The sequence below is a fragment of the Bos grunniens genome, chromosome 21 (assembly GCF_055505025.1).
Source record: "Bos grunniens cultivar Pamir isolate PY7600 chromosome 21, Bosgru_T2T1.0, whole genome shotgun sequence".
Lineage (NCBI taxonomy): Eukaryota > Metazoa > Chordata > Mammalia > Artiodactyla > Bovidae > Bos > Bos grunniens.
Window position 1 is genome coordinate 37,561,670 of NC_141185.1, and position 12,733 is coordinate 37,574,402.

Consider the following 12,733-nt stretch of genomic DNA (forward strand, 5'->3'; position numbering starts at 1 on the left):
GTGACTATTTAGATTTAAATATAAATGAATAACGGAGAAGGCAATGGCTCCCCACTCCAGTACTCTTGCCTAGAAAATCCCATGGACGGAGGAGCCTGGTAGGCTACAGTCCATGGGATCGCTAAGAGTCGGACACGACTGAGCGACTTCACTTTCACTTTTCACTTTCATGCATTGGAGAAGGAAATGGCAACCCACTCCAGTGTTCTTGCCTGGAGAATCCCAGGGACGGGGGAGCCTGGTAGGCTACCGTCTATGGGGTCACACAGAGTCGGACACGACTGAAGTGACTTAGCATCAGATCAGATCAGTTGCTCAGTCATGTCCGACTCTTTACGACCCCATGAATTGCAGCACGCCAGGCCTCCCTGTCCATCACCAACTCCCGGAGTTCACTCAGACTCACGTCTATCGAGTCAGTGATGCCATCCAGCCATCTCATCCTCTGCCGTCCCCTTCTCCTCCTGCCCCCAATCTCTCCCAGCATCAGAGTCTTTTCCAATGAGTCAACTCTTCGAATGAGGTGGCCAAAGTACTGGAGTTGCAGCTTTAGCATCATTCTTTCCAAAGAAATCCCAGGGCTGATCTCCTTCAGAATGAACTGGTTGGATCTCCTTGTAGTCCAAGGGACTCTCAAGAGTCTTCTCCAACACCACAGTTCAAAAGCATCAATTCTTCGGTGCTCAGCCTTCTTCACAGTCCAACTCTCACATCCATACATGACCACAGGAAAAACCATAGCCTTGACTAAACGAACCTTTGTTGGCAAAGTAATGTCTCTGCTTTTGAATATGCTATCTAGGTTGGTCATAACTTTCCTTCCAAGGAGTAAGCGTCTTTTAATTTCATGGCTGCAGTCACCATCTGCAGTGATTTTGGAGCCCAGAAAAATAAAGTCTGATACTGTTTCCACTATTTCCCCATCTATTTCCTATGAAGTGGTGGGACCGGATGCCATGATCTTCGTTTTCTGAATGTTGAGCTTTAAGCCAACTTTTTCACTCTCCACTTTCACTTTCATCAAGAGGCTTTTGAGTTCCTCTTCACTTTCTGCCATAAGGGTGGTGTCATCTGCATATCTGAGGTTATTGATATTTCTCCCGGCAATCTTGATTCCAGTTTGTGTTTCTTCCAGCCCAGCGTTTCTCATGATGTACTCTGCATATAAGTTAAATAAACAGGGTGACAATATACAGCCTTGACGAACTCCTTTTCCTATTTGGAACCAGTCTGTTGTTCCATGTCCAGTTCTAACTGTTGCTTCCTGATCTGCATACACATTTCTCAAGAGGCAGATCAGGTGGTCTGGTATTCCCATCTCTTTCAGAATTTTCCACAGTTTATTGTGATCCACACAGTCAAAGGCACTTAGCATAGCATAGCATAAATGAATAAAAGGAAAGAAAACTCAGATTCTTAGTGTCAGTATCCACATTTCAACATGCACATGTGGCTGGCAGCTATCATATCAGGCAGCACAGGTATCGAACACACCCATCGTTGCAGAAAGCTCAATTCCACTGCACCGGTCTAGAGACGTTTCTGGAGACCCAGCCAGCCGAGTGTCTGTGACGCAGGATCTCAGTTGTTGTGCCTTTTTTATGGAGCCAAGAAGCAAGCCAGTATCCCTTAGATCAGAGGACTCACGAAGGGATAAAGGGGCTTAGTGACTTTCCAACGGCCAGGACTGCAGGCAGTGTCCTGAGTCTGAAATATCTCCACCCTTTGTCCCTCCCCAAAGGTGCCACTTGGCCTCAGAGAAGCTGGGGAAGACTGTGTTTATCACCCCCTTGAGGGGTGGCCCCCCCAAGCTGGATCAGTGCCCAAAGGAGGCTGGTGTGAAGGCAGAGTAGATGATTTCTGCTTCTTCAGATGGGAAGGCACTCAGAGGCGCTACATTGTTCTCTGCCCATGCCTGGAACACCACCATTCATTCCCTTAGGTTGAGCATTGTCCTCTCTAGAATTCTTTTAGAAGTCCCATGTGCCAAGTCACTTCAATCTGACTCTTCAATCAGACTTGCAATGTCTGACTCTTTGTGACCCCATGGACTGTAGCCCACCAGGCTCCTCTGTCCATGGGATACTCCAGGCAAGAATACTGGAGTGGATTGCCATGCTGTCTTCCAGGGGATCTTCCCGACCCAGGGATTGAACCCTTGTCTCTTATGTCTCCTGCATTGGCCGGTGGGTTCTTTACCACTAGTGCTACCTGGGAAGCCCATAGAATACTGGAGTAAGTTACCATTCCCTTCTCCAGGGGATCTTCCTGACCCAGGGATTGAACCTGGGTCTCCTGCATTGCAGGCAGATTCTTTATCATCTGAGCCACCAGGGAAGCCACTTAGAAGTCCAGACCAGTGATCAAAGAAGATAGCTGCCTCACTCACCTTTGTCCTGTTCTGGCTGCCTCAGGCCCTGGGCCCGGTTCTGGGCACTCACTGGAAGAGGAACTGTGAGAAATGAGCCCATAGTCTTGAGGGGGACGCTCCCCTGCCCTCCATCTGCCACCAGGCACATACACTCTGACAACAGCACATGGACTCCAGCCATGCCTGCACGCCCCTCCCCCACCCTCCCTTCTCTTCAGAGGGAAGGGCTCCTACAGATGCTCTTCTGCAGCCTGGAGGTACTCCAGGTGAGGGTGCAGTAAAGGGGTAAGTGGCAACATACAAGGGGTGAGGAAGTGAAGATAGACTTGGCTGACTCTGGCCTCACCTTGGTAAAGGTGTGACCACTGTCTGCCTGATGCCCTGTGCCCCGATGTCCCCCATGTGAACCATACTGCTCATTCTTGCTTTTCCTCTTTTCTAGGCACTCCACAGCCATGTCCTGGTTGCACTGAGCCTGCCTCCTGCCAGCATTTCGGGGCTCTGTCCCTGCCCAGCTCCTGGACCCACTCCCCAGCCTATTCCTCACCCCAGCCTGCACCGAAGTGACTCCTCAAGCTTCAGGACTCAGTGGGGCACAGTGGCAGTCACGGTAGGTGTCACACCCACCCTGCCCATTCCCTGGCTCCTGGGAATGCCTTAGCCTTCTACATCTCTGGAACTGGAAGGATATCTTTCTGAACACTGTGTCTGTGAGGATCCCTTTGGTTGCAAGTAACAAAAATCTTATTCCAATAAAATGAGATTATCAACTCATGACACTGAAGTGTCTGGGGGTAAGTTGGGCTTCAGGCAGGGCTTGATCCAGTCGCTTCAACAATGTGACCAGGACTGTTTTCTGTCTGTAATTCTCTGCTTCTCTTTTTTTGGTGATGGCTCCCCTCCTAGTAGCTTTTCACATGATGTAATCATAAGATGTGCCAGCAGTTTCTGGGGCTACTGGCTACCAGGTTGAAATCTGGGGTCTCGGCTAGAGACAAAACCTGCTTTTCTGATAGAACAAATAAAAGTCCTGGAGTTGGGACTTGGGATTTGTAGTCCCAGGTGACTGTAAATCTCTTGGGCCCTATTGACAGGGTTAAGATAATCCTGATCCTTTAACTGGGTACACAGGAAATGAGGGTGGCCTGGGGTAAGGGTCTGTCCTTCCTTAACCATGTGACCAGGAATGAGAGAGAAGCTTCCTTTGAGAAGCTCAAAGGAATCTCAGAGTCCTGCTGGCAGAAAGGAGATGCCTCTGCCTCTGACTGGGGAAGACAAATAATAAATGATTACTAAAGATGGAGTCTGCCCCATCCTCTTTTTCAAGGCCTAGTTTAGATCCCTCCTGCTCTAGGAAACCTTTGCTGACTGCTTCCGCCAATGGTCATTTCCTTTAGTTCATGCTCAAGCTCTGCCCTTTTTATAGATGGAAAGACCAAGGTTTGGTGTGCATTTCCTTATGAATACTCTGTTGGTTATGACCTTAGTGCCGAAATGTGTTGCTCTCTTTGTCTTGGCTGCTAGGAAGCTCATAGCTGGTTTGTGGCCCCTTTCTGATAAGTGCTTGGGTTGCTGTGGCATGTAGTTGCTCAGTAGCCTTGGCTTTGGCTTCCTCTTCTTCTCTTGCACATCTTTCCCTTGTTCTGATTTCTTCTGTTATTTTTCAGCTTGTGCTGTTCTTAGCAACCTCAAACTCTTTTAGAAGGAGGTGGGGTATAAATAACCAAGAGTGGCTGTAAATGAAGCATTCAGCGCTGACTGTATCCAAATTCTAGGCCTTTTCCTTTCTAGAGGTAGTTGGGAGGAGGGTCTCCCTATGCCCAGGGCCAAGCCTGTCCTCAGGGAGACACCAAAGCCTGACCACAGTAGCCCCAGTATACTGTCCACCTTGCCCTCTGTGGGTTGAGAATGGCATTGTTCTGCTTCCCATCCCCTTCCCTCCCAACTCCCCCATCTTATCAGAAGCTAATGAAAGAGGCTGGGAAACCCAATCCTCTGGTAATTAAATTTACTTAACGGGTATTCAAGTGGAGTAATGAGAAGTTTAATGCAGTGATTAGATTTTTCTTTAATTAATTAAAATGAGAACCATGTGTCTTTCCAGCAAACCAACTTGACCCTCTGCTTGGGAGTAGCAGGCAGAGGGAGTGGAGGGTTTGGCTGGGTGGGTGGGAGTGCTGAGGGGCGCGGGCAGCCTCCTGCCAAACTCTGACACGCACTCAGGTCAGTCCCTGATTCAGCTCCCATTTCTGAGCCCTGTGAGTGCCAAACCTGGGTTAGACATGAGTCACCCAGGGCCGAGGGATCTGGCAGTCCCCACGCCCAGCTAAAAACTGATTCCGGATGGAGGTTTCAGAGGAGGGTCAACAAGATTGACTTCAAGCAAGGAACACAAAGGAGGATTTCAGGCACTGTGACAGGAGGAACTGTTTGGGTGGCACATCTTGTTGCCACGTACCAGCCAACACCTTTGCCTGCATGTTCAGCCAGACCTGGATTTACCTCCACTGGCACTGGATCATCTAGGCTAATAGAGTGGGGACAGTGGGGTGGCTAATAGAAAAACCAGAGCTAACCCAAAACGACTTCTCCTTGGCTTGGGAACGCATTCAGGCCAGAAGGCTGACTGTCCTTGCTGTGTTTCTGAGGGCCAGTTAGGGATGCAAGGAAGCACTTCCCACCTTGAACCCCTTCTGTGGGAGTCAGGTGGTGGCTGGGCACAGTGAGTATGGGTTGCCTCCACTCCATGGCTGCCTGGAGTGGAGCATAGGTCAGGCCTTGCCTGGGTAGAGCGTGGGCAGGGTGGGGACTCAAGACAGGCCCCAGAACTCCAGGGGCAGGAGAAGTTATTTTTAAAGCAGGGGGTAAGGCTGGGAGAAGTCCTGAGCCCTTCATGGTAGAGGGCAGAAAACTTCCTTCACTGTACCCTGATCCCAGCCCCGCACTGAGCCCTGATCCCAGAAGACTGAACCCTGACCCCAGCCCCGCAGTGAGCCCGGATCCCAGAAGACTGAACTTTGACCCCAGCCCCACTGAGCCCTGATCCTGGACAGACTGAACCCTGATCCCAGCCCCGCGCTGAGCCCTGATCCCAGAAGACTGAACCCTGACCCCAGCCCCACTGAGCCCTGATCCCAGACAGACTGAATCGTGGTCCCACACTGAGCTCTGGCCCCAGCCCCACGTGGAACCCAGCACTGTCATGAATATTCAATAGAGCAACAGGTGCTGGGGTGGGAGGGGTGAATGGTCCTGCTTGTTCATCCCCACTGCAAGCTCTGCTGCCTGTGGGCAGGACTCTCGTGCCAGACCCCACACTCTGCAACGGCCAAGATGAATCAGATGTAGTTCCTGCCCACGGGGCTGGTGGGGGAAGTGACAAGCAAACAGTGACAGCCAAGTGATTAGAGTTGAGGTGGGCCTCACTTAGAGAGTTCTTCTGGCAGCAGGTGGGCAGGGGCAGTGCTGTAGGTGGGCCAGTGGGGAGGCTAAGACGGGGTCCCTGTGAGCAATGAGGAGGATGGCACCCATGGGTGTCGTGGGGGTTCCTGGGGGTGAGTGATTCTCCCCTACTCCCAGAGCTGGCTGAGACTCCCCCAGGTCCTGCTCAGCTCCTGGTGAACCAAAGGGCTCACCTATGAGGCAGGTTGCTGGTGCGCTGGGCCCCAGGGTAATAATGTTATTTGCAAGGAAAGCATATTTATTCATCTCATAGAAGAGAAAATGGAACTGTGCAGGGACTTGCCTAGTGGCACTCAGCCTGAAGTAGCCCAGTGGGGCATGACCCCCGGTCTTACCTGCCTCCTGGCCCACCCATCGCTGTTTCTGCTGTTCCCAGGAGTGAACTTGCCCTGGGACGATGGAGCTCCACTTCTTTCAGCTTCTCCACCCCCAACTGAGTGAATACACCCTGGGCTCTGACTGGGGCTGTGGGCCTTGGAGTAGGTGGTGTGAGGAGGCCCTTGGCTAGTTAGGGGACTAACCCAGGAAGGAGCGTCTTCTGCTTCCTTCATCCCCGACCCTCCTCTCTCTGAATCCCATCCCTCTGGGTTTCCATACCTCCTTGCCATCACCCTTGGCCCATTTCCCTCCTTCCACGGCTCAGCCCCTTCTGAATAACCAGGCCTAGAGAAACCACCCAACCTGTCACCTACCCCCCACATGGGGAGATTGAGGCTCCAAGAAGGGTAGAGACCTGCTCAACATCGTGAGGCTCTGCCTTTCACATCTCTTTAAGAAAGAAGAGAGTCTGAAATCACATTGTCCGGAGTTTGTACTTTAAACACAAGGCTAGTATTTGAGTACTTTTGCTGGGCTGGGGGGCCTTGAGGGGCATATGCCCACACCAGTTCTCATCACAAAGGCCGATGCCCCCGGCGAGCCGCTCTGTCTCCTCCAGTACGGTGCCCCCACCAGACGTGTTCCCCTGCCTCCCCAGGTTCAAGGTGCTGCAAACCACCGTCTTGTTTAATTCTCTCACCAGTCCTGGAAGTTGCGTGATTTTCTATAGGTGAGGGCACCGAGGTGGGGAACTAGGCCACTGTCACGAGCTGACAGGGCAGGTGGATCTGCCTGACAGGTTCCGGTCCTAGGCAGTCCACGTGCTTCAGATTGCCCCCTCCTTGCTGTGGGCAGCTGCTCCCTCCAAGGGCCCCAGCATCTCGCACCCCCACATCCACTGCTGCTTCCCTACTTATCTTGTTTTCCAGCCAAAACCAGTGACTCTTCCCCAGAGCTCTCCACACTTGCCCACCTCCAGCCCTTGCTTAAGCTGTTCCAGCCCCCTGGAGTTCCCTTCCCCGCTCCATCTGCCCAGATCCCCCTTCGTCTTTTGGGGCTGGGCCCAGATGCCACTTCACAGAGACCCCTGTCTGCTTTGTCCTGATCGGAAGCCAGGCCCCTGCTCCTCTGAGCACCATCCCACTGTCCCCCTCTCTGGCTCCTGGCTTCCATGTGTCTGACTCACAGCACGTGGAGGGCAGAGCAGTCTCCTGGCCCCTGGCTTCCCTGGCCCGTGACCCCTAAGGGCCTGGCTCACAGTAGGTGTGCAGGGAGTCGCTTGGGTCCTCGCCCCGGGAGGGGCTGCACCTCCACAAACCATGCCATTCCTCAGCAGTCCCAGGTCCGCTGGCCTCCAGCTGAGCCGGTCCCAGCTCTCCCCACTGGGGAGACCAGCTGCTTCCTTTAGCACTGGATGGTTGATGTTGGGAGCTGGCTTGTTGCCCCAGCAGACTTCCCTGTGTACACTTACCCACCCAGGTTCTGGGGGCAGGAACAAGGCAAACCCCCATCTCACCCACCTACCAACTCAGGACTCCTAGGCAAGTCTGGGAGCCTGGAAGGTATAGGTCCTGGGTGCTGAGTGCTGGCAGAGGGCCTCACGCATGCTCTGCCTGGCACCGCCATTCACTGGCTCTGTTGATTGCTGGTGGTGTGACTTTGAGCAAGTTGGTTAACCCGTCTGTGCCTCAGATTCCTCATGCATTAAATAAGGTGATGGCAGACCTTCCTAGGGTTGTTGTGAGGATCGAAGGAGTCGATACGGAGTAAAGCGTACAGCACAGCCCCGACACAGACACACACATGCTCCCTGGATGCTGGCTGTCACCGTTGCCAGGAGAGTGGAAGCAGGGTGTGGGGGAGTGTTCAGGGAGAGTTTCCAGAAGGTGGCGATACGTGAGGAGCCATCTGAAAGATGAAACGTGGAAGGCAGGAAAAGACGCTGCGGGAAGACGGAACTGCAGGGACCAAGGCTTGGTGTGGGGACCTGAAAGGGAGTGTGGGAGACCCAGGGCTGGCGGCGCACAAGGGCGGTGTCCCGGACTTCAGCTGCCGCCTGGGGAGTTTGGACTTTGTCTCACAGCCACTGAGAGGCTGTGGATGGGGCATTTTTTTTTCTTTTTCTTTCTTAACCACAAAAGCAATATCTGCTCATGTAAAAACTGAAACAATACAGAAGTGCGTCCTGTTAAGAAATATCCTTCTTTGCCCTTAAATCTCATTCTGCCGAGGTCCCACTGTTGTTGATCTGGTGTGCTTCCTTCTAGAACTTTTTCTGTGCCTTTATAAACATATTTATTGTGTGTTATCTTTAAAAAAAGAAAAGGAATGAATCATATCATGTGCATTATTCTACAACTTCCATTTTTCATTTCCCAGTGTGCTGTGGGCATCTGTCAGTGTCACGGAATACAGATCTCCCGTGTTCTTTTTAATCGTTGCCTAATATTCCATTGTTTGGCCGTAACAAAATTTATGTAACTAGGCCTGGGTTGATGGATATTTAGGTTGCCTTCAATTTTTCACTCTTGCAAATAATGCTTCAGTGAACATCCTCGTATATATATCTTGGCTGACACGTGTAAGCCTTTCTGTAGGATAGGCTTCTAGGCGTGGAGTTGCCCTGGCGCAGGGTATGCTTATTAAATTTTAATAGGTACTGTCACATTGCTCTTCCAAAAGGTTGGACTAGTTTTTGCTCCCACCCTTGATATCTGCGGGGAGCCATTTCCCCAGTTGCCCTCCGCACTGAACATTATCAAGCTTTTTAATTTTCGCCAGTCCAGGAAAACATCTCACTGTGGTTTCAACACACTTTCTTTCTCCCCAGCGAGGCTGAGCAGCTTTTCATGTGGTTATTGGCCATTTGTATTTTCTTCTCTGTGAATTGACTGTTCATATCCGCTGCCTATTTTTCTTTTCTTTTTGCCTTTTTCTTATGGGTATGAAGGAGCTTTTAGTATATTAGAGATTTTAAAACTTTTGTCTGTTATGTGTGTTGGATATATTTCCCCTAGTCTGCCATTTATCTTTTTAACTTTGTTTATGGTATCTCTGGCCATAGAGAAGCTTTAGATCTTTATTCAGGCAAATCTGTCAGGCTTCTCTTTAGGGCTTTATGTGAAACTCAGAAGTTTTCAGAGAAGGCAATGGCAACCCACTCCAGTACTCTTGCCTGGAAAATCCCATGGACAGAGGAGCCTGGTAGGCTGCAGTCCATGGGGTCACTAGGAATCAGACAGGACTGAGCGACTACACTTTCACTTTTCACTTTCATGCGTTGGAGAAGGAAATGGCAACCCACTCCAGTATTCTTGCCTGGAGAATCCCAGGGACGGGGGAGCCTGGTGGGCTGCTGTCTATGGGGTCGCACAGAGTCGGACACGACTGAAGCGACTTAGTAGCAGCAGCAGCAGCAGCAGAAGTTTTATATCCTGCTTGATTAGGCTTCCTGGGAGGGTTTTAAGTGGCGTGCTGGTGAGGTAAAACTTGTGACTGGGAAAGGTCATTCTGGTTGCCACTGTGTGGAGGGTGGGTGGAGTGGGAACTGCACGTTGGCTGGGGTGCGGGTGAGGGAGAACTGGGAGAAGATGCGATTGAGAAATATTCAGGCATTGGCTGACCATGGTGAGGGAACGTGAGGGTGAAGAGGGGAAGAAGGGACTCACGAGTGATGTCTGGGTATTTGGCTGGGGACCACGTGGCTGATGCCACCACCAGCCTGAGTTAAGGATGGGAGAGGAAGGGAAATGTGTGCACATGAACGTGAGTGCTCCCCTTGGCAGGGACACATGTGCACACGAGTACACACATGACAGGGGCACGTGTGCAATGAGTACACACATGACAGGGACACATGTGAACACGAGTATACACACGACAGGGACACATGTGCACACGATTACATACATGACAGGGACACACGGGCACATGAGTATACACATGACGGGCACATGTACACACATGACAGGGGCACATGTGCAACGAGCACACACATGACAGGGACACATGTGCACACAAGTGCATACATGACAGGGACACATGTGCACATGAGTACACACATGACAGGGGCACATGTGCACACGAGTATACACATGACGGGCACATGTACACATGAGTACACACATGACAGGGGCACATATGCAATGAGTACACACATGACAGGGACACATGTGCACACGAGTATACACACGACAGGGACACATGTGCACACGAGTATACACACATGTATACATGTGTACACATGAGTACATGCATGCCCATGTACATGGTTGGAAGCTCTGAAGACGGGCATATCTGTGCTCTGGCTCCATGGCAGGCAGTAGGGGGGTGGTGTCTGCTTTTTGTGGAGTTTTTGTTCTCTACCAAGTACTGTACAAGGCAAAACACATACACACACACACACACACACACACTCACACGTGCTCTGTAATCTCTATTGTCATATGAAATACACTTTATAGGTAAGGAGCCAGTCTCAGTGTAAGTAATTCACTCAAAGTCACAGAGCTAGGGGCAGAAAGTGGATTTTTTTGACAACTTGGATCCGACCACACACAGACAGAATTCCTGTCAGTGGCACTGAGGAGCCTTTCATTCAAGTCTAACCTGACCAACCCAGCTTCATCAGGGACTCTTAGGATGAGTGCTACAGCCTGACTGCCTGGGTTTGAAACGTAGCCCCATTCCAAATAAGGCAAGTTACTACCCCTCTCTGTGCCTTGGTTTCCCCATGCTGAAGATGCAGGCAGTGGGACTTTCTGGTGATCCAGTGGCTAAGACTCCATACTCCCAATGCAGGGGGGCCCAGGTTCAATCCCTGGCCAGGGAACTAGATCCCACATGCTTCAACTAAAGATACCACATGTCACAACAAAGATTGGAGACCCCACATGCTGCAACTAAGACCTGGTGCAGCCAAATAAATAAATATTTTTTAAAATTAATAAAAGAAACGCAGACAGTGACAGTCTGCATCTCCTGGGGTGCTGGTGGGCACTGAATGTGTCAGCGAGTGGGAAGTACCTAGCACAGCGAGGGCTGAGCTCTCGGGGAGGCTGACTGTGGTGACGGTGACGAGATGGGGATGTCCGTGCCCTTTACCCTCTCCCACCCCCCAACCTCCCTCTGCCTGCCATCTCTCTCCTGTGTGCCAGCTCTCCCTTCATCCCCCACAGGAACGTCTCTTATTTGCCTTTGAAACTTCATCCTCTGTTTTCAGCCCCCAAACCCTTAGCAGACAGTGAATTAAAGCCCAGTCAGTCAGCAAAAACCATTCAGGGGAAAACGATTCATGTTGTGCCCAGGGAATCCTCCCCCAAGCAGTTCTAGTCAGGCATTTTCCATGAGCCAGTGCATCCATCCCAACATTGCCTGGGTCCCTGGGTACCAGACCATAATGTCCAAGCCTGAAACCCCTTCGTCCCTGAGTGGGGATGTCCGAGTGTACTTTCGAGCCAGGGGGCTAAGCTAACCCCGCCTCAGCCAAATCTCTACTCTCACCACAAGCCATCACTGGAGCCCTGACCCCAGGATGAGTAATTCTCAGCATCATTGGTCAGGAAACTTGCCTCCAGGAAACAAAAGGAGAAAGCGCAGCACATTCTGGGCATGGTTCCTTAGCGCTAGCATGTCTAAGCAAATCCTGTGGCCATCAGGGTGGGGGCAAGGTATGCAAACTGGGTTAAAACCTCAGGTCTGCACCCAATTTAAATTTTCTCCTAAGCCAAAAGGCTCACCGAAATCACCGAACTTATCATTATGAATTTCTCATCATCAAAATAAGCCCCCAAGTAAATAAACGCTTGTGGTAAAGAATGGAGCAGTTCTTGCCTGTTTCTTTGTAGGGTTTAGTTTTCAGTTATACTGTATCAGTCACACCCTTTTATTCTTAACCAAAAGGATGGCAAAACTCGCTTAAGTTTTTCCCAGAGACCAGCTACACCAAAAACTGCAGGCCCCCAACCCGAAAGCCTCCAAGAGAGGATTCTTCATGACCGCTCCTTTGGAAGCCCCCAGTCCCCAGGTCCCCAAGTTCCACAGAGCCTGCCTTTGCTCCAGGGGCTCCTTCACTTTAAACAACCCCACCCCTACCTCTGACCCAAGTCCTCACCCCCAGCCCACCCCAGCATCTCCGTAGGGTGCCACGCAGTGCTGCAGTTTTCATCTACCCTGGCGTCAGTTCAAAACTACGGGCCTTTGGATGCACACATTCAAGTACTGACACCAGCACCCAGCACTCATTCTCAAGAAGAGTCTTTTTACTGGCCTCAAAGAAGCTGCATTGCACCAATTTGGGGTGAGTGTGAGTAGCAGAGGCAGTGTATCTTACGGCAGCCAAATCTCACTTCTTGGAAAAGGCGAGAAGTCACAGGGACCCTATATAAACTAAGGGATTTCCCCTCAGGTCCTCTACCGGCCTCCTGCTGTCATCCTGAAGGGCTGCCTCCTCCCCCGTTCCCTGTGTTGTCCCATAGGAGTACACACTATTTAAGGTGATAATTGCCAAAGTAGAGTTCCAATAAGTTCAAAACATAAATCTACAGTTAAACCTGTGGCACACTGTTGCTTGTGGCTTCAGGG

General features: G+C 51.1%; 1 protein-coding gene across 1 annotated transcript in view; it reads left to right on the forward strand.

Moving 5' to 3' along the window:
• Positions 1-12,733, forward strand: part of LINGO1 (leucine rich repeat and Ig domain containing 1) — a 218,891-nt gene that overhangs the window by 132,051 nt on the left and 74,107 nt on the right. Inside the window, exon 4 of the mRNA XM_086363930.1 lies at positions 2,814-2,981. The gene's annotated coding sequence lies outside the window, so the exon portion shown is untranslated. The remainder of the gene's footprint in view (positions 1-2,813; positions 2,982-12,733) is intronic.